Here is a 22,666-nt window from a genome sequence, read left to right on the forward strand (position 1 = left end):
CTGCCCGCCGCTGGCGGTGGCAGGGGGACATAGCCCCTGCCAGCAGGTGGCCTGCTTTCCCAACCAGTCCCCGGGGGCCGCAGGCGGGGGCGGAAAAACTCCCGCCAGCAGATCAACAGGAAACCCCTGAAAACAACTGACGCAAAAGAGCAGGGCGCCTCCCTTCCCCCGAGCAATAAGAGCCTGACAGCCCACTTTCAGGAGTGGCATTTGGAAGCCACACCTCCCCACAAGGCAGCGCTCTGGACCACTCATTCAGTCCCACCCAGCTGGCACGTTTTTCTCCTGGGTGGCCGTCAGTGGAATTCAAAAGGCAGCGGCGCGCCTCACGCCAGCGTCCTGCTGGCCTCTTCCCCTTCTCTTTCTGAAAATGGCCACGCTGGTAGAAAACAGCACGGGGAGAGCCACGCAAGAGCAGGCAGCAAAGAACACAGCCCAAACGGACACTCGAGCGCATGCAAACGGGGGACTTTGAGCAGGAGAGCCCCCTGCTGAACGAACCAGGCGTGAGTAAGTTCCTTTGGGGTGAGTGACTTGGCTTGACTGTTGCTCTGCATTTGTCTTCTCTTTCAGGTGATTTCACTGACCGTGACCGTTGGGATTCTGAGCCTGGGACCTCTTGGAGCCATTGTTGCTTTCCTCAGCCTCCTTGGAATCAGTCTGGGGATCAGCCCTCTGTGATGTTCTTGGATTCGAAAATGACGAGCAGAACCATTGCTGGAACCACGGTCCAAAGCTTCTAGCTAATGTTGTGCCAAGTGGGCCAGACGAGGGGTCTCACGAAAGCTGGTCATTCACGGAATCTCTCGTTGCTGCTGCTGCTGCTGCTGCTGCTATAGATCTGTATCATTTGTGGCTGGGAAGTTGTCAGGGGCGGCCCTCTGCTTGGAGTTGAAGTTGGTTCCGGGAGACCACTTGAAGAGGCGTGGCGACCTCGTCGTCAGCTGAAGCTGCGCTTAGCAGGCAAAGGGCCTCCTCAGACTCCAATCCACATCGGAAGCAACAGCCTGGGAGACTGCCACAAGCCGAATGGCTCCCTCCTCCACCGTCGAAAGGAAGAACGACCACGCCCAGGTGACCCACTCGTGTGCTTCTCCGTTTGGAGCGTGCTCCCAGACAGGAAGAAACAATGGATTTCCCTTCACATGAGGAAGGCTACCACGTGCAATTTGCACGCATAGGACGCATTCGGAACCACGCAATTTGTTGTCACTTGTTTGAAGAGACTGTCTAAAATTAGGCCTTGTTTTGGCTTTGCAAGGTTTGCAGGATTGGCCTTTAAGTCCCAACGGGCTCAGAAACGAAAAAAATACCCCAAAGTTGGACTCAAGTGCCTCATTTCCCAAAGATAACTAGGATTTCAGGCCTTAGACACCTGACAAGGGTGGTCTAGATGCTGGTTGGTCCTGCCAAGAGGGCAAGGAACTGGACCCGATGACCTCTGGAGGTCCCTTCCAGTTGCAGTGTTCCATGCTTGTAGGATGAGTGGACCCTGAGGCTCCTCCGTTTTGCCTGCACTCTCTAGTCTCGAGCCCAGCTCATCGCTTCAGGAGTGCATCTGCGACACAAACTCAGCCTGGAAGGGCTGCTGACCCAGCCTAAGAGAGAATGTACTCCCAAGACTTTTCAGATGGCAGCTTAGTCCCCCGGCTGCAGCCTGCACCAAGAGCTTTCCGAGCGATCCGGGGCGGGCAGGGAGGAGGACATGGCTCTGTCCAGGGAGGCCGCCGGCAGCTAGTCGCTTCTGGCAGCAGGCAGCGCTCCGCCCCTAACGTGCTCCTTTTAAACTTTCAAAGAGCACTAGTTGAAAAGAGCCCAGAACAGGGCAAGAGATGAGAAGAGGCAGAACTAGCATGGCCCAAAAGGACTCAGCCTCACAGCCAGCAATGCTACTGCGAAGGGGAAGGCAAGAAGAAATGGCAGCTCAAGCAATCTACACGTCTGGGCCCTAAACACGCAGCCCAACTGCTCCCAGGCATCCCCGAAAAGCCTCTCTCCACCGGGAGAGAAAGACAAGCCGCACCAAAGCTAGGCCCATCCTGGTCCCAAAGCTTGTTGCTCCGATTTTCAAAGTCTCACAGCCGGTAGAAACCCCCATGGTAGAAAGCAATACAGGAAAGCAGAGAGGGGAAAAGCGCAGCAGGAGAAGGACACAAAAGCAGAGGGTGGAACTAGCAGCGGCGATGAAAGACAAGCAGTTCGTGGAAATTCCAACAATGCCCCTGTGGGAGCCCGAAAGATGGCGTCCAACTTCTCTCCGCTCCCCCCAGAAAATCCCCTTCCCACCAGGAAAGACAGAAAGGCCATCCGGATGGAATCCAGGCCCCTCCTGCTACCAGACTCAGCGAGGAACAAACCGTTTCCTTGTCCCCCGTGGCCAGCCGTTTAGCGGCAGCACGAGGCCGCTGGGCTCCTGGGAGGGAGAAGTGCCGTCGGTGCTGAAGACGCTCTCGACAGCGGCTCTACGGCATGGATCCAGCGATGGGTTTCCCGTGAGGCCGCAGGTTAGCTGGAAAGAATCTTCTCTGACCGACTGTGGCGCTCGCCAGGGTGTAGTCAGAAGCCCCGAGGGCTGCCGAGTAAAGTGCCGATCCTCCAGAAAGCGGTCCCTCTTTTCAAACGGTTCCACGGGCTGACACGGCCCGGCATCCCCTGCTGCGGGGCGTGTGCCGCCCGGGCATTTCCCAGGAAAGAGGCTCCAGCGCACGTCTCGGTAGGCAGAGGGCACCCGTGCCATTTGCAGACACTTGAAGGCTCCCGTCAGTTGCTCGTCCTGGGGCCAGTTGTGGATGTTTCGAAGAAGCTCCCGGCAATTGGGCCGCAACCCAAGGGACAAGGCCTCGGCACGCACCGAGCCGAAGGGCGGCCTCGTCGGCCTCTCCTGCTGCGGGCTTGTGGCCCAAAGCATCTTGCCATCACCTCCGTAAGACGTCAGCCAAGGGACTGTTTCGCTTGACAGAGGCGGGGGTCCTCCCAACGTGCCCTGTCCCCCCAAAGCACGTGCTGCACCCAGTGGGGTGGAAAATCCCACAGCCTGGAGCAAAGAGTTGCTTGTGGATTTTCTCCTTGCTGTGCCCTTCCCCGCTGGCCAATTGGGCACAGCAGGGCAGGCCGCCCTTTGGGGCGGGAAGAGAAGAGGCTGCACCTCCAAAGGAACGCCGGCCACACTGGGAGCGCCCAAGCCTGTCAGGGGTGGGATTCGAACCCACGCCTCCAGGAGAGACTGCGACCTGAACGCAGTGCCTTGGACCGCTCGGCCACCCTGACGGCCGCCTGGCCTCCTCCCTCAGCTACCTCTGGGCAGACAGGCAGCACTCCGGCCCACTGCGGGTCAGGGCCGCTGTGCCAACAAAAGCTCCACCCCTGGCTGCCAAGAGGAGACGGTGGCCCTTGAAAAAGTCAGCCGCCTGCCAGGGGTGGGATTCGAACCCACGCCTCCAGGGGAGACTGCGACCTTAACGCAGCGCCTTAGACCGCTCGGCCACCCTGACGGCCACACGGGCCCCTCCCCTTCTTTTCTGCCCGCCGCTGGCGGTGGCAGGGGGACATGGCCCCTGCCAGCAGGTGGCCTGCTTTCCCAACCAGGCCCCGGGGGCCGGAGGCGGGGGCGGAAAAACTCCCGCCAGCAGATCAACAGGAAACCCCTGAAAACAACTGACGCAAAAGAGCAGGGCGCCTCCCTTCCCCCGAGCAACAAAAGCCTGACAGCCCACTTTCAGGAGTGGCATTTGGAAGCCACACCTCCCCACAAGGCAGCGCTCTGGACCACTCATTCAGCCGCACCCAGCTGGCACGTTTTTCTCCTGGGTGGCCGTCAGTGGAATTCAAAAGGCAGCGGCGCGCCTCACGCCAGCGTCCTGCTGGCCTCTTCCCCTTCTCTTTCTGAAAATGGCCACGCTGGTAGAAAACAGCACGGGGAGAGCCACGCAAGAGCAGGCAGCAAAGAACGCAGCCCAAACGGACACTCGAGCGCATGCAAACGGGGGACTTTGAGCAGGAGAGCCCCCTGCTGAACGAACCAGGCGTGAGTAAGTTCCTTTGGGGTGGGTGACTTGGCTTGACTGTTGCTCTGCATTTGTCTTCTCTTTCAGGTGATTTCACTGACCGTGACCGTTGGGATTCTGAGCCTGGGACCTCTTGGAGCCATTGTTGCTTTCCTCAGCCTCCTTGGAATCAGCCTGGGGATCAGCCCTCTGTGATGTTCTTGGATTCGAAAATGACGAGCAGAACCATTGCTGGAACCACGGTCCAAAGCTTCTAGCTAATGTTGTGCCAAGTGGGCCAGACGAGGGGTCTCACGAAAGCTGGTCATTCACGGAATCTCTCGTTGCTCCTGCTGCTGCTGCTGCTGCTATAGATCTGTATCATTTGTGGCTGGGAAGTTGTCAGGGGCGGCCCTGTGCTTGGAGTTGAAGTTGGTTCCGGGAGACCACTTGAAGAGGCGTGGCGACCTCGTCGTCAGCTGAAGCTGTGCTTAGCAGGCAAAGGGCCTCCTCAGACTCCAATCCACATCGGAAGCAACAGCCTGGGAGACTGCCACAAGCCGAATGGCTCCCTCCTCCACCGTCGAAAGGAAGAACGACCACGCCCAGGTGACCCACTCGTGTGCTTCTCCGTTTGGAGCGTGCTCCCAGACAGGAGGAAACAATGGATTTCCCTTCACATGAGGAAGGCTACCACGTGCAATTTGCACGCATAGGACGCATTCGGAACCACGCAATTTGTTGTCACTTGTTTGAAGAGACTGTCTAAAATTAGGCCTTGTTTTGGCTTTGCAAGGTTTGCAGGATTGGCCTTTAAGTCCCAACGGGCTCAGAAACGAAAAAAATACCCCAAAGTTGGACTCAAGTGCCTCATTTCCCAAAGATAACTAGGATTTCAGGCCTTAGACACCTGACAAGGGTGGTCTAGATGCTGGTTGGTCCTGCCAAGAGGGCAAGGAACTGGACCCGATGACCTCTGGAGGTCCCTTCCAGTTGCAGTGTTCCATGCTTGTAGGATGAGGGGACCCTGAGGCTCCTCCGTTTTGCCTGCACTCTCTAGTCTCGAGCCCAGCTCATCGCTTCAGGAGTGCATCTGCGACACAAACTCAGCCTGGAAGGGCTGCTGACCCAGCCTAAGAGAGGAGGTACTCCCAAGACTTTTCGGATGGCAGCTTAGTCCCCCGGCTGCAGCCTGCACCAAGAGCTTTCCGAGCGATCCGGGGCGGGCAGGGAGGAGGACATGGCTCTGTCCAGGGAGGCCGCCGGCAGCTAGTCGCTTCTGGCAGCAGGCAGCGCTCCGCCCCTAACGTGCTCCTTTTAAACTTTCAAAGAGCACTAGTTGAAAAGAGCCCAGAACAGGGCAAGAGATGAGAAGAGGCAGAACTAGCATGGCCCAAAAGGACTCAGCCTCACAGCCAGCAATGCTACTGCAAAGGGGAAGGCAAGAAGAAATGGCAGCTCAAGCAATCTACACGTCTGGGCCCTAAACACGCAGCCCAACTTCTCCCAGGCATCCCCGAAAAGCCTCTCTCCACCGGGAGAGAAAGACAAGCCGCACCAAAGCTAGGCCCATCCTGGTCCCAAAGCTTGTTGCTCCGATTTTCAAAGTCTCACAGCCGGTAGAAACCCCCATGGTAGAAAGCAATACAGGAAAGCAGAGAGGGGAAAAGCGCAGCAGGAGAAGGACACAAAAGCAGAGGGTGGAACTAGCAGCGGCGATGAAAGACAAGCAGTTCGTGGAAATTCCAACAATGCCCCTGTGGGAGCCCGAAAGATGGCGTCCAACTTCTCTCCGCTCCCCCCAGAAAATCCCCTTCCCACCAGGAAAGACAGAAAGGCCATCCGGATGGAATCCAGGCCCCTCCTGCTACCAGACTCAGCGAGGAACAAACCGTTTCCTTGTCCCCCGTGGCCAGCCGTTTAGCGGCAGCACGAGGCCGCTGGGCTCCTGGGAGGGAGAAGTGCCGTCGGTGCTGAAGACGCTCTCGACAGCGGCTCTACGGCATGGATCCAGCGATGGGTTTCCCGTGAGGCCGCAGGTTAGCTGGAAAGAATCTTCTCTGACCGACTGTGGCGCTCGCCAGGGTGTAGTCAGAAGCCCCGAGGGCTGCCGAGTAAAGTGCCGATCCTCCAGAAAGCGGTCCCTCTTTTCAAACGGTTCCACGGGCTGACACGGCCCGGCATCCCCTGCTGCGGGGCGTGTGCCGCCCGGGCATTTCCCAGGAAAGAGGCTCCAGCGCACGTCTCGGTAGGCAGAGGGCACCCGTGCCATTTGCAGACACTTGAAGGCTCCCGTCAGTTGCTCGTCCTGGGGCCAGTTGTGGATGTTTCGAAGAAGCTCCCGGCAATTGGGCCGCAACCCAAGGGACAAGGCCTCGGCACGCACCGAGCCGAAGGGCGGCCTCGTCGGCCTCTCCTGCTGCGGGCTTGTGGCCCAAAGCATCTTGCCATCACCTCCGTAAGACGTCAGCCAAGGGACTGTTTCGCTTGACAGAGGCGGGGGTCCTCCCAACGTGCCCTGTCCCCCCAAAGCACGTGCTGCACCCAGTGGGGTGGAAAATCCCACAGCCTGGAGCAAAGAGTCGCTTGTGGATTTTCTCCTTGCTGTGCCCTTCCCCGCTGGCCAATTGGGCACAGCAGGGCAGGCCGCCCTTTGGGGCGGGAAGAGAAGAGGCTGCACCTCCAAAGGAACGCCGGCCACACTGGGAGCGCCCAAGCCTGTCAGGGGTGGGATTCGAACCCACGCCTCCAGGAGAGACTGCGACCTGAACGCAGCGCCTTGGACCGCTCGGCCACCCTGACGGCCGCCTGGCCTCCTCCCTCAGCTACCTCTGGGCAGACAGGCAGCACTCCGGCCCACTGCGGGTCAGGGCCGCTGTGCCAACAAAAGCTCCACCCCTGGCTGCCAAGAGGAGACGGTGGCCCTTGAAAAAGTCAGCCGCCTGCCAGGGGTGGGATTCGAACCCACGCCTCCAGGGGAGACTGCGACCTTAACGCAGCGCCTTAGACCGCTCGGCCACCCTGACGGCCACACGGGCCCCTCCCCTTCTTTTCTGCCCGCCGCTGGCGGTGGCAGGGGGACATGGCCCCTGCCAGCAGGTGGCCTGCTTTCCCAACCAGGCCCCGGGGGCCGGAGGCGGGGGCGGAAAAACTCCCGCCAGCAGATCAACAGGAAACCCCTGAAAACAACTGACGCAAAAGAGCAGGGCGCCTCCCTTCCCCCGAGCAACAAAAGCCTGACAGCCCACTTTCAGGAGTGGCATTTGGAAGCCACACCTCCCCACAAGGCAGCGCTCTGGACCACTCATTCAGCCGCACCCAGCTGGCACGTTTTTCTCCTGGGTGGCCGTCAGTGGAATTCAAAAGGCAGCGGCGCGCCTCACGCCAGCGTCCTGCTGGCCTCTTCCCCTTCTCTTTCTGAAAATGGCCACGCTGGTAGAAAACAGCACGGGGAGAGCCACGCAAGAGCAGGCAGCAAAGAACGCAGCCCAAACGGACACTCGAGCGCATGCAAACGGGGGACTTTGAGCAGGAGAGCCCCCTGCTGAACGAACCAGGCGTGAGTAAGTTCCTTTGGGGTGAGTGACTTGGCTTGACTGTTGCTCTGCATTTGTCTTCTCTTTCAGGTGATTTCACTGACCGTGACCGTTGGGATTCTGAGCCTGGGACCTCTTGGAGCCATTGTTGCTTTCCTCAGCCTCCTTGGAATCAGCCTGGGGATCAGCCCTCTGTGATGTTCTTGGATTCGAAAATGACGAGCAGAACCATTGCTGGAACCACGGTCCAAAGCTTCTAGCTAATGTTGTGCCAAGTGGGCCAGACGAGGGGTCTCACGAAAGCTGGTCATTCACGGAATCTCTCGTTGCTGCTGCTGCTGCTGCTGCTGCTATAGATCTGTATCATTTGTGGCTGGGAAGTTGTCAGGGGCGGCCCTCTGCTTGGAGTTGAAGTTGGTTCCGGGAGACCACTTGAAGAGGCGTGGCGACCTCGTCGTCAGCTGAAGCTGCGCTTAGCAGGCAAAGGGCCTCCTCAGACTCCAATCCACATCGGAAGCAACAGCCTGGGAGACTGCCACAAGCCGAATGGCTCCCTCCTCCACCGTCGAAAGGAAGAACGACCACGCCCAGGTGACCCACTCGTGTGCTTCTCCGTTTGGAGCGTGCTCCCAGACAGGAAGAAACAATGGATTTCCCTTCACATGAGGAAGGCTACCACGTGCAATTTGCACGCATAGGACGCATTCGGAACCACGCAATTTGTTGTCACTTGTTTGAAGAGACTGTCTAAAATTAGGCCTTGTTTTGGCTTTGCAAGGTTTGCAGGATTGGCCTTTAAGTCCCAACGGGCTCAGAAACGAAAAAAATACCCCAAAGTTGGACTCAAGTGCCTCATTTCCCAAAGATAACTAGGATTTCAGGCCTTAGACACCTGACAAGGGTGGTCTAGATGCTGGTTGGTCCTGCCAAGAGGGCAAGGAACTGGACCCGATGACCTCTGGAGGTCCCTTCCAGTTGCAGTGTTCCATGCTTGTAGGATGAGGGGACCCTGAGGCTCCTCCGTTTTGCCTGCACTCTCTAGTCTCGAGCCCAGCTCATCGCTTCAGGAGTGCATCTGCGACACAAACTCAGCCTGGAAGGGCTGCTGACCCAGCCTAAGAGAGGAGGTACTCCCAAGACTTTTCGGATGGCAGCTTAGTCCCCCGGCTGCAGCCTGCACCAAGAGCTTTCCGAGCGATCCGGGGCAGGCAGGGAGGAGGACATGGCTCTGTCAAGGGAGGCCGCCGGCAGCTAGTCGCTTCTGGCAGCAGGCAGCGCTCCGCCCCTAACGTGCTCCTTTTAAACTTTCAAAGAGCACTAGTTGAAAAGAGCCCAGAACAGGGCAAGAGATGAGAAGAGGCAGAACTAGCATGGCCCAAAAGGACTCAGCCTCACAGCCAGCAATGCTACTGCGAAGGGGAAGGCAAGAAGAAATGGCAGCTCAAGCAATCTACGCGTCTGGGCCCTAAACACGCAGCCCAACTGCTCCCAGGCATCCCCGAAAAGCCTCTCTCCACCGGGAGAGAAAGACAAGCCGCACCAAAGCTAGGCCCATCCTGGTCCCAAAGCTTGTTGCTCCGATTTTCAAAGTCTCACAGCCGGTAGAAACCCCCATGGTAGAAAGCAATACAGGAAAGCAGAGAGGGGAAAAGCGCAGCAGGAGAAGGACACAAAAGCAGAGGGTGGAACTAGCAGCGGCGATGAAAGACAAGCAGTTCGTGGAAATTCCAACAATGCCCCTGTGGGAGCCCGAAAGATGGCGTCCAACTTCTCTCCGCTCCCCCCAGAAAATCCCCTTCCCACCAGGAAAGACAGAAAGGCCATCCGGATGGAATCCAGGCCCCTCCTGCTACCAGACTCAGCGAGGAACAAACCGTTTCCTTGTCCCCCGTGGCCAGCCGTTTAGCGGCAGCACGAGGCCGCTGGGCTCCTGGGAGGGAGAAGTGCCGTCGGTGCTGAAGACGCTCTCGACAGCGGCTCTACGGCATGGATCCAGCGATGGGTTTCCCGTGAGGCCGCAGGTTAGCTGGAAAGAATCTTCTCTGACCGACTGTGGCGCTCGCCAGGGTGTAGTCAGAAGCCCCGAGGGCTGCCGAGTAAAGTGCCGATCCTCCAGAAAGCGGTCCCTCTTTTCAAACGGTTCCACGGGCTGACACGGCCCGGCATCCCCTGCTGCGGGGCGTGTGCCGCCCGGGCATTTCCCAGGAAAGAGGCTCCAGCGCACGTCTCGGTAGGCAGAGGGCACCCGTGCCATTTGCAGACACTTGAAGGCTCCCGTCAGTTGCTCGTCCTGGGGCCAGTTGTGGATGTTTCGAAGAAGCTCCCGGCAATTGGGCCGCAACCCAAGGGACAAGGCCTCGGCACGCACCGAGCCGAAGGGCGGCCTCGTCGGCCTCTCCTGCTGCGGGCTTGTGGCCCAAAGCATCTTGCCATCACCTCCGTAAGACGTCAGCCAAGGGACTGTTTCGCTTGACAGAGGCGGGGGTCCTCCCAACGTGCCCTGTCCCCCCAAAGCACGTGCTGCACCCAGTGGGGTGGAAAATCCCACAGCCTGGAGCAAAGAGTCGCTTGTGGATTTTCTCCTTGCTGTGCCCTTCCCCGCTGGCCAATTGGGCACAGCAGGGCAGGCCGCCCTTTGGGGCGGGAAGAGAAGAGGCTGCACCTCCAAAGGAACGCCGGCCACACTGGGAGCGCCCAAGCCTGTCAGGGATGGGATTCGAACCCACGCCTCCAGGAGAGACTGCGACCTGAACGCAGCGCCTTGGACCGCTCGGCCACCCTGACGGCCGCCTGGCCTCCTCCCTCAGCTACCTCTGGGCAGACAGGCAGCACTCCGGCCCACTGCGGGTCAGGGCCGCTGTGCCAACAAAAGCTCCACCCCTGGCTGCCAAGAGGAGACGGTGGCCCTTGAAAAAGTCAGCCGCCTGCCAGGGGTGGGATTCGAACCCACGCCTCCAGGGGAGACTGCGACCTTAACGCAGCGCCTTAGACCGCTCGGCCACCCTGACGGCCACACGGGCCCCTCCCCTTCTTTTCTGCCCGCCGCTGGCGGTGGCAGGGGGACATAGCCCCTGCCAGCAGGTGGCCTGCTTTCCCAACCAGTCCCCGGGGGCCGCAGGCGGGGGCGGAAAAACTCCCGCCAGCAGATCAACAGGAAACCCCTGAAAACAACTGACGCAAAAGAGCAGGGCGCCTCCCTTCCCCCGAGCAATAAGAGCCTGACAGCCCACTTTCAGGAGTGGCATTTGGAAGCCACACCTCCCCACAAGGCAGCGCTCTGGACCACTCATTCAGTCCCACCCAGCTGGCACGTTTTTCTCCTGGGTGGCCGTCAGTGGAATTCAAAAGGCAGCGGCGCGCCTCACGCCAGCGTCCTGCTGGCCTCTTCCCCTTCTCTTTCTGAAAATGGCCACGCTGGTAGAAAACAGCACGGGGAGAGCCACGCAAGAGCAGGCAGCAAAGAACACAGCCCAAACGGACACTCGAGCGCATGCAAACGGGGGACTTTGAGCAGGAGAGCCCCCTGCTGAACGAACCAGGCGTGAGTAAGTTCCTTTGGGGTGAGTGACTTGGCTTGACTGTTGCTCTGCATTTGTCTTCTCTTTCAGGTGATTTCACTGACCGTGACCGTTGGGATTCTGAGCCTGGGACCTCTTGGAGCCATTGTTGCTTTCCTCAGCCTCCTTGGAATCAGTCTGGGGATCAGCCCTCTGTGATGTTCTTGGATTCGAAAATGACGAGCAGAACCATTGCTGGAACCACGGTCCAAAGCTTCTAGCTAATGTTGTGCCAAGTGGGCCAGACGAGGGGTCTCACGAAAGCTGGTCATTCACGGAATCTCTCGTTGCTGCTGCTGCTGCTGCTGCTGCTATAGATCTGTATCATTTGTGGCTGGGAAGTTGTCAGGGGCGGCCCTGTGCTTGGAGTTGAAGTTGGTTCCGGGAGACCACTTGAAGAGGCGTGGCGACCTCGTCGTCAGCTGAAGCTGCGCTTAGCAGGCAAAGGGCCTCCTCAGACTCCAATCCACATCGGAAGCAACAGCCTGGGAGACTGCCACAAGCCGAATGGCTCCCTCCTCCACCGTCGAAAGGAAGAACGACCACGCCCAGGTGACCCACTCGTGTGCTTCTCCGTTTGGAGCGTGCTCCCAGACAGGAAGAAACAATGGATTTCCCTTCACATGAGGAAGGCTACCACGTGCAATTTGCACGCATAGGACGCATTCGGAACCACGCAATTTGTTGTCACTTGTTTGAAGAGACTGTCTAAAATTAGGCCTTGTTTTGGCTTTGCAAGGTTTGCAGGATTGGCCTTTAAGTCCCAACGGGCTCAGAAACGAAAAAAATACCCCAAAGTTGGACTCAAGTGCCTCATTTCCCAAAGATAACTAGGATTTCAGGCCTTAGACACCTGACAAGGGTGGTCTAGATGCTGGTTGGTCCTGCCAAGAGGGCAAGGAACTGGACCCGATGACCTCTGGAGGTCCCTTCCAGTTGCAGTGTTCCATGCTTGTAGGATGAGTGGACCCTGAGGCTCCTCCGTTTTGCCTGCACTCTCTAGTCTCGAGCCCAGCTCATCGCTTCAGGAGTGCATCTGCGACACAAACTCAGCCTGGAAGGGCTGCTGACCCAGCCTAAGAGAGAATGTACTCCCAAGACTTTTCAGATGGCAGCTTAGTCCCCCGGCTGCAGCCTGCACCAAGAGCTTTCCGAGCGATCCGGGGCGGGCAGGGAGGAGGACATGGCTCTGTCCAGGGAGGCCGCCGGCAGCTAGTCGCTTCTGGCAGCAGGCAGCGCTCCGCCCCTAACGTGCTCCTTTTAAACTTTCAAAGAGCACTAGTTGAAAAGAGCCCAGAACAGGGCAAGAGATGAGAAGAGGCAGAACTAGCATGGCCCAAAAGGACTCAGCCTCACAGCCAGCAATGCTACTGCGAAGGGGAAGGCAAGAAGAAATGGCAGCTCAAGCAATCTACACGTCTGGGCCCTAAACACGCAGCCCAACTTCTCCCAGGCATCCCCGAAAAGCCTCTCTCCACCGGGAGAGAAAGACAAGCCGCACCAAAGCTAGGCCCATCCTGGTCCCAAAGCTTGTTGCTCCGATTTTCAAAGTCTCACAGCCGGTAGAAACCCCCATGGTAGAAAGCAATACAGGAAAGCAGAGAGGGGAAAAGCGCAGCAGGAGAAGGACACAAAAGCAGAGGGTGGAACTAGCAGCGGCGATGAAAGACAAGCAGTTCGTGGAAATTCCAACAATGCCCCTGTGGGAGCCCGAAAGATGGCGTCCAACTTCTCTCCGCTCCCCCCAGAAAATCCCCTTCCCACCAGGAAAGACAGAAAGGCCATCCGGATGGAATCCAGGCCCCTCCTGCTACCAGACTCAGCGAGGAACAAACCGTTTCCTTGTCCCCCGTGGCCAGCCGTTTAGCGGCAGCACGAGGCCGCTGGGCTCCTGGGAGGGAGAAGTGCCGTCGGTGCTGAAGACGCTCTCGACAGCGGCTCTACGGCATGGATCCAGCGATGGGTTTCCCGTGAGGCCGCAGGTTAGCTGGAAAGAATCTTCTCTGACCGACTGTGGCGCTCGCCAGGGTGTAGTCAGAAGCCCCGAGGGCTGCCGAGTAAAGTGCCGATCCTCCAGAAAGCGGTCCCTCTTTTCAAACGGTTCCACGGGCTGACACGGCCCGGCATCCCCTGCTGCGGGGCGTGTGCCGCCCGGGCATTTCCCAGGAAAGAGGCTCCAGCGCACGTCTCGGTAGGCAGAGGGCACCCGTGCCATTTGCAGACACTTGAAGGCTCCCGTCAGTTGCTCGTCCTGGGGCCAGTTGTGGATGTTTCGAAGAAGCTCCCGGCAATTGGGCCGCAACCCAAGGGACAAGGCCTCGGCACGCACCGAGCCGAAGGGCGGCCTCGTCGGCCTCTCCTGCTGCGGGCTTGTGGCCCAAAGCATCTTGCCATCACCTCCGTAAGACGTCAGCCAAGGGACTGTTTCGCTTGACAGAGGCGGGGGTCCTCCCAACGTGCCCTGTCCCCCCAAAGCACGTGCTGCACCCAGTGGGGTGGAAAATCCCACAGCCTGGAGCAAAGAGTCGCTTGTGGATTTTCTCCTTGCTGTGCCCTTCCCCGCTGGCCAATTGGGCACAGCAGGGCAGGCCGCCCTTTGGGGCGGGAAGAGAAGAGGCTGCACCTCCAAAGGAACGCCGGCCACACTGGGAGCGCCCAAGCCTGTCAGGGGTGGGATTCGAACCCACGCCTCCAGGAGAGACTGCGACCTGAACGCAGCGCCTTGGACCGCTCGGCCACCCTGACGGCCGCCTGGCCTCCTCCCTCAGCTACCTCTGGGCAGACAGGCAGCACTCCGGCCCACTGCGGGTCAGGGCCGCTGTGCCAACAAAAGCTCCACCCCTGGCTGCCAAGAGGAGACGGTGGCCCTTGAAAAAGTCAGCCGCCTGCCAGGGGTGGGATTCGAACCCACGCCTCCAGGGGAGACTGCGACCTTAACGCAGCGCCTTAGACCGCTCGGCCACCCTGACGGCCACACGGGCCCCTCCCCTTCTTTTCTGCCCGCCGCTGGCGGTGGCAGGGGGACATGGCCCCTGCCAGCAGGTGGCCTGCTTTCCCAACCAGGCCCCGGGGGCCGGAGGCGGGGGCGGAAAAACTCCCGCCAGCAGATCAACAGGAAACCCCTGAAAACAACTGACGCAAAAGAGCAGGGCGCCTCCCTTCCCCCGAGCAACAAAAGCCTGACAGCCCACTTTCAGGAGTGGCATTTGGAAGCCACACCTCCCCACAAGGCAGCGCTCTGGACCACTCATTCAGCCGCACCCAGCTGGCACGTTTTTCTCCTGGGTGGCCGTCAGTGGAATTCAAAAGGCAGCGGCGCGCCTCACGCCAGCGTCCTGCTGGCCTCTTCCCCTTCTCTTTCTGAAAATGGCCACGCTGGTAGAAAACAGCACGGGGAGAGCCACGCAAGAGCAGGCAGCAAAGAACGCAGCCCAAACGGACACTCGAGCGCATGCAAACGGGGGACTTTGAGCAGGAGAGCCCCCTGCTGAACGAACCAGGCGTGAGTAAGTTCCTTTGGGGTGGGTGACTTGGCTTGACTGTTGCTCTGCATTTGTCTTCTCTTTCAGGTGATTTCACTGACCGTGACCGTTGGGATTCTGAGCCTGGGACCTCTTGGAGCCATTGTTGCTTTCCTCAGCCTCCTTGGAATCAGCCTGGGGATCAGCCCTCTGTGATGTTCTTGGATTCGAAAATGACGAGCAGAACCATTGCTGGAACCACGGTCCAAAGCTTCTAGCTAATGTTGTGCCAAGTGGGCCAGACGAGGGGTCTCACGAAAGCTGGTCATTCACGGAATCTCTCGTTGCTGCTGCTGCTGCTGCTGCTGCTATAGATCTGTATCATTTGTGGCTGGGAAGTTGTCAGGGGCGGCCCTGTGCTTGGAGTTGAAGTTGGTTCCGGGAGACCACTTGAAGAGGCGTGGCGACCTCGTCGTCAGCTGAAGCTGCGCTTAGCAGGCAAAGGGCCTCCTCAGACTCCAATCCACATCGGAAGCAACAGCCTGGGAGACTGCCACAAGCCGAATGGCTCCCTCCTCCACCGTCGAAAGGAAGAACGACCACGCCCAGGTGACCCACTCGTGTGCTTCTCCGTTTGGAGCGTGCTCCCAGACAGGAAGAAACAATGGATTTCCCTTCACATGAGGAAGGCTACCACGTGCAATTTGCACGCATAGGACGCATTCGGAACCACGCAATTTGTTGTCACTTGTTTGAAGAGACTGTCTAAAATTAGGCCTTGTTTTGGCTTTGCAAGGTTTGCAGGATTGGCCTTTAAGTCCCAACGGGCTCAGAAACGAAAAAAATACCCCAAAGTTGGACTCAAGTGCCTCATTTCCCAAAGATAACTAGGATTTCAGGCCTTAGACACCTGACAAGGGTGGTCTAGATGCTGGTTGGTCCTGCCAAGAGGGCAAGGAACTGGACCCGATGACCTCTGGAGGTCCCTTCCAGTTGCAGTGTTCCATGCTTGTAGGATGAGGGGACCCTGAGGCTCCTCCGTTTTGCCTGCACTCTCTAGTCTCGAGCCCAGCTCATCGCTTCAGGAGTGCATCTGCGACACAAACTCAGCCTGGAAGGGCTGCTGACCCAGCCTAAGAGAGGAGGTACTCCCAAGACTTTTCGGATGGCAGCTTAGTCCCCCGGCTGCAGCCTGCACCAAGAGCTTTCCGAGCGATCCGGGGCGGGCAGGGAGGAGGACATGGCTCTGTCCAGGGAGGCCGCCGGCAGCTAGTCGCTTCTGGCAGCAGGCAGCGCTCCGCCCCTAACGTGCTCCTTTTAAACTTTCAAAGAGCACTAGTTGAAAAGAGCCCAGAACAGGGCAAGAGATGAGAAGAGGCAGAACTAGCATGGCCCAAAAGGACTCAGCCTCACAGCCAGCAATGCTACTGCGAAGGGGAAGGCAAGAAGAAATGGCAGCTCAAGCAATCTACACGTCTGGGCCCTAAACACGCAGCCCAACTTCTCCCAGGCATCCCCGAAAAGCCTCTCTCCACCGGGAGAGAAAGACAAGCCGCACCAAAGCTAGGCCCATCCTGGTCCCAAAGCTTGTTGCTCCGATTTTCAAAGTCTCACAGCCGGTAGAAACCCCCATGGTAGAAAGCAATACAGGAAAGCAGAGAGGGGAAAAGCGCAGCAGGAGAAGGACACAAAAGCAGAGGGTGGAACTAGCAGCGGCGATGAAAGACAAGCAGTTCGTGGAAATTCCAACAATGCCCCTGTGGGAGCCCGAAAGATGGCGTCCAACTTCTCTCCGCTCCCCCCAGAAAATCCCCTTCCCACCAGGAAAGACAGAAAGGCCATCCGGATGGAATCCAGGCCCCTCCTGCTACCAGACTCAGCGAGGAACAAACCGTTTCCTTGTCCCCCGTGGCCAGCCGTTTAGCGGCAGCACGAGGCCGCTGGGCTCCTGGGAGGGAGAAGTGCCGTCGGTGCTGAAGACGCTCTCGACAGCGGCTCTACGGCATGGATCCAGCGATGGGTTTCCCGTGAGGCCGCAGGTTAGCTGGAAAGAATCTTCTCTGACAGACTGTGGCGCTCGCCAGGGTGTAGTCAGAAGCCCCGAGGGCTGCCGAGTAAAGTGCCGATCCTCCAGAAAGCGGTCCCTCTTTTCAAACGGTTCCACGGGCTGACACGGCCCGGCATCCCCTGCTGCGGGGCGTGTGCCGCCCGGGCATTTCCCAGGAAAGAGGCTCCAGCGCACGTCTCGGTAGGCAGAGGGCACCCGTGCCATTTGCAGACACTTGAAGGCTCCCGTCAGTTGCTCGTCCTGGGGCCAGTTGTGGATGTTTCGAAGAAGCTCCCGGCAATTGGGCCGCAACCCAAGGGACAAGGCCTCGGCACGCACCGAGCCGAAGGGCGGCCTCGTCGGCCTCTCCTGCTGCGGGCTTGTGGCCCAAAGCATCTTGCCATCACCTCCGTAAGACGTCAGCCAAGGGACTGTTTCGCTTGACAGAGGCGGGGGTCCTCCCAACGTGCCCTGTCCCCCCAAAGCACGTGCTGCACCCAGTGGGGTGGAAAATCCCACAGCCTGGAGCAAAGAGTCGCTTGTGGATTTTCTCCTTGCTGTGCCCTTCCCCGCTGGCCAATTGGGCACAGCAGGGCAGGCCGCCCTTTGGGGCGGGAAGAGAAGAGGCTGCACCTCCAAAGGAACGCCGGCCACACTGGGAGCGCCCAAGCCTGTCAGGGGTGGGATTCGAACCCACGCCTCCAGAAGAGACTGCAACCTGAACGCAGCGCCTTGGACCGCTCGGCCACCCTGACGGCCGCCTGGCCTCCTCCCTCAGCTACCTCTGGGCAGACAGGCAGCACTCCGGCCCACTGCGGGTCAGGGCCGCTGTGCCAACAAAAGCTCCACCCCTGGCTGCCAAGAGGAGACGGTGGCCCTTGAAAAAGTCAGCCGCCTGCCAGGGGTGGGATTCGAACCCACGCCTCCAGGGGAGACTGCGACCTTAACGCAGCGCCTTAGACCGCTCGGCCACCCTGACGGCCACACGGGCCCCTCCCCTTCTTTTCTGCCCGCCGCTGGCGGTGGCAGGGGGACATGGCCCCTGCCAGCAGGTGGCCTGCTTTCCCAACCAGGCCCCGGGGGCCGGAGGCGGGGGCGGAAAAACTCCCGCCAGCAGATCAACAGGAAACCCCTGAAAACAACTGACGCAAAAGAGCAGGGCGCCTCCCTTCCCCCGAGCAACAAAAGCCTGACAGCCCACTTTCAGGAGTGGCATTTGGAAGCCACACCTCCCCACAAGGCAGCGCTCTGGACCACTCATTCAGCCGCACCCAGCTGGCACGTTTTTCTCCTGGGTGGCCGTCAGTGGAATTCAAAAGGCAGCGGCGCGCCTCACGCCAGCGTCCTGCTGGCCTCTTCCCCTTCTCTTTCTGAAAATGGCCACGCTGGTAGAAAACAGCACGGGGAGAGCCACGCAAGAGCAGGCAGCAAAGAACGCAGCCCAAACGGACACTCGAGCGCATGCAAACGGGGGACTTTGAGCAGGAGAGCCCCCTGCTGAACGAACCAGGCGTGAGTAAGTTCCTTTGGGGTGGGTGACTTGGCTTGACTGTTGCTCTGCATTTGTCTTCTCTTTCAGGTGATTTCACTGACCGTGACCGTTGGGATTCTGAGCCTGGGACCTCTTGGAGCCATTGTTGCTTTCCTCAGCCTCCTTGGAATCAGCCTGGGGATCAGCCCTCTGTGATGTTCTTGGATTCGAAAATGACGAGCAGAACCATTGCTGGAACCACGGTCCAAAGCTTCTAGCTAATGTTGTGCCAAGTGGGCCAGACGAGGGGTCTCACGAAAGCTGGTCATTCACGGAATCTCTCGTTGCTGCTGCTGCTGCTGCTGCTGCTATAGATCTGTATCATTTGTGGCTGGGAAGTTGTCAGGGGCGGCCCTGTGCTTGGAGTTGAAGTTGGTTCCGGGAGACCACTTGAAGAGGCGTGGCGACCTCGTCGTCAGCTGAAGCTGCGCTTAGCAGGCAAAGGGCCTCCTCAGACTCCAATCCACATCGGAAGCAACAGCCTGGGAGACTGCCACAAGCCGAATGGCTCCCTCCTCCACCGTCGAAAGGAAGAACGACCACGCCCAGGTGACCCACTCGTGTGCTTCTCCGTTTGGAGCGTGCTCCCAGACAGGAGGAAACAATGGATTTCCCTTCACATGAGGAAGGCTACCACGTGCAATTTGCACGCATAGGACGCATTCGGAACCACGCAATTTGTTGTCACTTGTTTGAAGAGACTGTCTAAAATTAGGCCTTGTTTTGGCTTTGCAAGGTTTGCAGGATTGGCCTTTAAGTCCCAACGGGCTCAGAAACGAAAAAAATACCCCAAAGTTGGACTCAAGTGCCTCATTTCCCAAAGATAACTAGGATTTCAGGCCTTAGACACCTGACAAGGGTGGTCTAGATGCTGGTTGGTCCTGCCAAGAGGGCAAGGAACTGGACCCGATGACCTCTGGAGGTCCCTTCCAGTTGCAGTGTTCCATGCTTGTAGGATGAGGGGACCCTGAGGCTCCTCCGTTTTGCCTGCACTCTCTAGTCTCGAGCCCAGCTCATCGCTTCAGGAGTGCATCTGCGACACAAACTCAGCCTGGAAGGGCTGCTGACCCAGCCTAAGAGAGGAGGTACTCCCAAGACTTTTCGGATGGCAGCTTAGTCCCCCGGCTGCAGCCTGCACCAAGAGCTTTCCGAGCGATCCGGGGCGGGCAGGGAGGAGGACATGGCTCTGTCCAGGGAGGCCGCCGGCAGCTAGTCGCTTCTGGCAGCAGGCAGCGCTCCGCCCCTAACGTGCTCCTTTTAAACTTTCAAAGAGCACTAGTTGAAAAGAGCCCAGAACAGGGCAAGAGATGAGAAGAGGCAGAACTAGCATGGCCCAAAAGGACTCAGCCTCACAGCCAGCAATGCTACTGCGAAGGGGAAGGCAAGAAGAAATGGCAGCTCAAGCAATCTACACGTCTGGGCCCTAAACACGCAGCCCAACTTCTCCCAGGCATCCCCGAAAAGCCTCTCTCCACCGGGAGAGAAAGACAAGCCGCACCAAAGCTAGGCCCATCCTGGTCCCAAAGCTTGTTGCTCCGATTTTCAAAGTCTCACAGCCGGTAGAAACCCCCATGGTAGAAAGCAATACAGGAAAGCAGAGAGGGGAAAAGCGCAGCAGGAGAAGGACACAAAAGCAGAGGGTGGAACTAGCAGCGGCGATGAAAGACAAGCAGTTCGTGGAAATTCCAACAATGCCCCTGTGGGAGCCCGAAAGATGGCGTCCAACTTCTCTCCGCTCCCCCCAGAAAATCCCCTTCCCACCAGGAAAGACAGAAAGGCCATCCGGATGGAATCCAGGCCCCTCCTGCTACCAGACTCAGCGAGGAACAAACCGTTTCCTTGTCCCCCGTGGCCAGCCGTTTAGCGGCAGCACGAGGCCGCTGGGCTCCTGGGAGGGAGAAGTGCCGTCGGTGCTGAAGACGCTCTCGACAGCGGCTCTACGGCATGGATCCAGCGATGGGTTTCCCGTGAGGCCGCAGGTTAGCTGGAAAGAATCTTCTCTGACCGACTGTGGCGCTCGCCAGGGTGTAGTCAGAAGCCCCGAGGGCTGCCGAGTAAAGTGCCGATCCTCCAGAAAGCGGTCCCTCTTTTCAAACGGTTCCACGGGCTGACACGGCCCGGCATCCCCTGCTGCGGGGCGTGTGCCGCCCGGGCATTTCCCAGGAAAGAGGCTCCAGCGCACGTCTCGGTAGGCAGAGGGCACCCGTGCCATTTGCAGACACTTGAAGGCTCCCGTCAGTTGCTCGTCCTGGGGCCAGTTGTGGATGTTTCGAAGAAGCTCCCGGCAATTGGGCCGCAACCCAAGGGACAAGGCCTCGGCACGCACCGAGCCGAAGGGCGGCCTCGTCGGCCTCTCCTGCTGCGGGCTTGTGGCCCAAAGCATCTTGCCATCACCTCCGTAAGACGTCAGCCAAGGGACTGTTTCGCTTGACAGAGGCGGGGGTCCTCCCAACGTGCCCTGTCCCCCCAAAGCACGTGCTGCACCCAGTGGGGTGGAAAATCCCACAGCCTGGAGCAAAGAGTCGCTTGTGGATTTTCTCCTTGCTGTGCCCTTCCCCGCTGGCCAATTGGGCACAGCAGGGCAGGCCGCCCTTTGGGGCGGGAAGAGAAGAGGCTGCACCTCCAAAGGAACGCCGGCCACACTGGGAGCGCCCAAGCCTGTCAGGGGTGGGATTCGAACCCACGCCTCCAGGAGAGACTGCGACCTGAACGCAGCGCCTTGGACCGCTCGGCCACCCTGACGGCCGCCTGGCCTCCTCCCTCAGCTACCTCTGGGCAGACAGGCAGCACTCCGGCCCACTGCGGGTCAGGGCCGCTGTGCCAACAAAAGCTCCACCCCTGGCTGCCAAGAGGAGACGGTGGCCCTTGAAAAAGTCAGCCGCCTGCCAGGGGTGGGATTCGAACCCACGCCTCCAGGGGAGACTGCGACCTTAACGCAGCGCCTTAGACCGCTCGGCCACCCTGACGGCCACACGGGCCCCTCCCCTTCTTTTCTGCCCGCCGCTGGCGGTGGCAGGGGGACATGGCCCCTGCCAGCAGGTGGCCTGCTTTCCCAACCAGGCCCCGGGGGCCGGAGGCGGGGGCGGAAAAACTCCCGCCAGCAGATCAACAGGAAACCCCTGAAAACAACTGACGCAAAAGAGCAGGGCGCCTCCCTTCCCCCGAGCAACAAAAGCCTGACAGCCCACTTTCAGGAGTGGCATTTGGAAGCCACACCTCCCCACAAGGCAGCGCTCTGGACCACTCATTCAGCCGCACCCAGCTGGCACGTTTTTCTCCTGGGTGGCCGTCAGTGGAATTCAAAAGGCAGCGGCGCGCCTCACGCCAGCGTCCTGCTGGCCTCTTCCCCTTCTCTTTCTGAAAATGGCCACGCTGGTAGAAAACAGCACGGGGAGAGCCACGCAAGAGCAGGCAGCAAAGAACGCAGCCCAAACGGACACTCGAGCGCATGCAAACGGGGGACTTTGAGCAGGAGAGCCCCCTGCTGAACGAACCAGGCGTGAGTAAGTTCCTTTGGGGTGGGTGACTTGGCTTGACTGTTGCTCTGCATTTGTCTTCTCTTTCAGGTGATTTCACTGACCGTGACCGTTGGGATTCTGAGCCTGGGACCTCTTGGAGCCATTGTTGCTTTCCTCAGCCTCCTTGGAATCAGCCTGGGGATCAGCCCTCTGTGATGTTCTTGGATTCGAAAATGACGAGCAGAACCATTGCTGGAACCACGGTCCAAAGCTTCTAGCTAATGTTGTGCCAAGTGGGCCAGACGAGGGGTCTCACGAAAGCTGGTCATTCACGGAATCTCTCGTTGCTGCTGCTGCTGCTGCTGCTGCTATAGATCTGTATCATTTGTGGCTGGGAAGTTGTCAGGGGCGGCCCTGTGCTTGGAGTTGAAGTTGGTTCCGGGAGACCACTTGAAGAGGCGTGGCGACCTCGTCGTCAGCTGAAGCTGCGCTTAGCAGGCAAAGGGCCTCCTCAGACTCCAATCCACATCGGAAGCAACAGCCTGGGAGACTGCCACAAGCCGAATGGCTCCCTCCTCCACCGTCGAAAGGAAGAACGACCACGCCCAGGTGACCCACTCGTGTGCTTCTCCGTTTGGAGCGTGCTCCCAGACAGGAGGAAACAATGGATTTCCCTTCACATGAGGAAGGCTACCACGTGCAATTTGCACGCATAGGACGCATTCGGAACCACGCAATTTGTTGTCACTTGTTTGAAGAGACTGTCTAAAATTAGGCCTTGTTTTGGCTTTGCAAGGTTTGCAGGATTGGCCTTTAAGTCCCAACGGGCTCAGAAACGAAAAAAATACCCCAAAGTTGGACTCAAGTGCCTCATTTCCCAAAGATAACTAGGATTTCAGGCCTTAGACACCTGACAAGGGTGGTCTAGATGCTGGTTGGTCCTGCCAAGAGGGCAAGGAACTGGACCCGATGACCTCTGGAGGTCCCTTCCAGTTGCAGTGTTCCATGCTTGTAGGATGAGGGGACCCTGAGGCTCCTCCGTTTTGCCTGCACTCTCTAGTCTCGAGCCCAGCTCATCGCTTCAGGAGTGCAT

General features: G+C 58.8%; 12 non-coding genes across 12 annotated transcripts; all 12 read right to left on the reverse strand.

Moving 5' to 3' along the window:
* Positions 1-3,184: 3,184 nt before the first annotated feature.
* On the reverse strand, positions 3,185-3,267 carry TRNAL-CAG (transfer RNA leucine (anticodon CAG)). The gene has a single exon. It is a non-coding gene; the product is annotated as a tRNA-Leu (tRNA).
* A 141-nt stretch (positions 3,268-3,408) lies between these two features.
* On the reverse strand, positions 3,409-3,491 carry TRNAL-AAG (transfer RNA leucine (anticodon AAG)). The gene has a single exon. It is a non-coding gene; the product is annotated as a tRNA-Leu (tRNA).
* Positions 3,492-6,702: 3,211 nt separating this feature from the next.
* TRNAL-CAG (transfer RNA leucine (anticodon CAG)) lies at positions 6,703-6,785 on the reverse strand. Its single transcript has one exon. It is a non-coding gene; the product is annotated as a tRNA-Leu (tRNA).
* A 141-nt stretch (positions 6,786-6,926) lies between these two features.
* Positions 6,927-7,009, reverse strand: TRNAL-AAG (transfer RNA leucine (anticodon AAG)). Its single transcript has one exon. It is a non-coding gene; the product is annotated as a tRNA-Leu (tRNA).
* Positions 7,010-10,220: 3,211 nt separating this feature from the next.
* Positions 10,221-10,303, reverse strand: TRNAL-CAG (transfer RNA leucine (anticodon CAG)). The gene has a single exon. It is a non-coding gene; the product is annotated as a tRNA-Leu (tRNA).
* A 141-nt stretch (positions 10,304-10,444) lies between these two features.
* TRNAL-AAG (transfer RNA leucine (anticodon AAG)) lies at positions 10,445-10,527 on the reverse strand. Its single transcript has one exon. It is a non-coding gene; the product is annotated as a tRNA-Leu (tRNA).
* A 3,211-nt stretch (positions 10,528-13,738) lies between these two features.
* TRNAL-CAG (transfer RNA leucine (anticodon CAG)) lies at positions 13,739-13,821 on the reverse strand. The gene has a single exon. It is a non-coding gene; the product is annotated as a tRNA-Leu (tRNA).
* A 141-nt stretch (positions 13,822-13,962) lies between these two features.
* On the reverse strand, positions 13,963-14,045 carry TRNAL-AAG (transfer RNA leucine (anticodon AAG)). The gene has a single exon. It is a non-coding gene; the product is annotated as a tRNA-Leu (tRNA).
* A 3,211-nt stretch (positions 14,046-17,256) lies between these two features.
* Positions 17,257-17,339, reverse strand: TRNAL-CAG (transfer RNA leucine (anticodon CAG)). The gene has a single exon. It is a non-coding gene; the product is annotated as a tRNA-Leu (tRNA).
* A 141-nt stretch (positions 17,340-17,480) lies between these two features.
* Positions 17,481-17,563, reverse strand: TRNAL-AAG (transfer RNA leucine (anticodon AAG)). Its single transcript has one exon. It is a non-coding gene; the product is annotated as a tRNA-Leu (tRNA).
* Positions 17,564-20,774: 3,211 nt separating this feature from the next.
* On the reverse strand, positions 20,775-20,857 carry TRNAL-CAG (transfer RNA leucine (anticodon CAG)). Its single transcript has one exon. It is a non-coding gene; the product is annotated as a tRNA-Leu (tRNA).
* A 141-nt stretch (positions 20,858-20,998) lies between these two features.
* On the reverse strand, positions 20,999-21,081 carry TRNAL-AAG (transfer RNA leucine (anticodon AAG)). Its single transcript has one exon. It is a non-coding gene; the product is annotated as a tRNA-Leu (tRNA).
* Positions 21,082-22,666: the final 1,585 nt, after the last annotated feature.

Source organism: Carettochelys insculpta, chromosome 2 (assembly GCF_033958435.1).
Source record: "Carettochelys insculpta isolate YL-2023 chromosome 2, ASM3395843v1, whole genome shotgun sequence".
Lineage (NCBI taxonomy): Eukaryota > Metazoa > Chordata > Testudines > Carettochelyidae > Carettochelys > Carettochelys insculpta.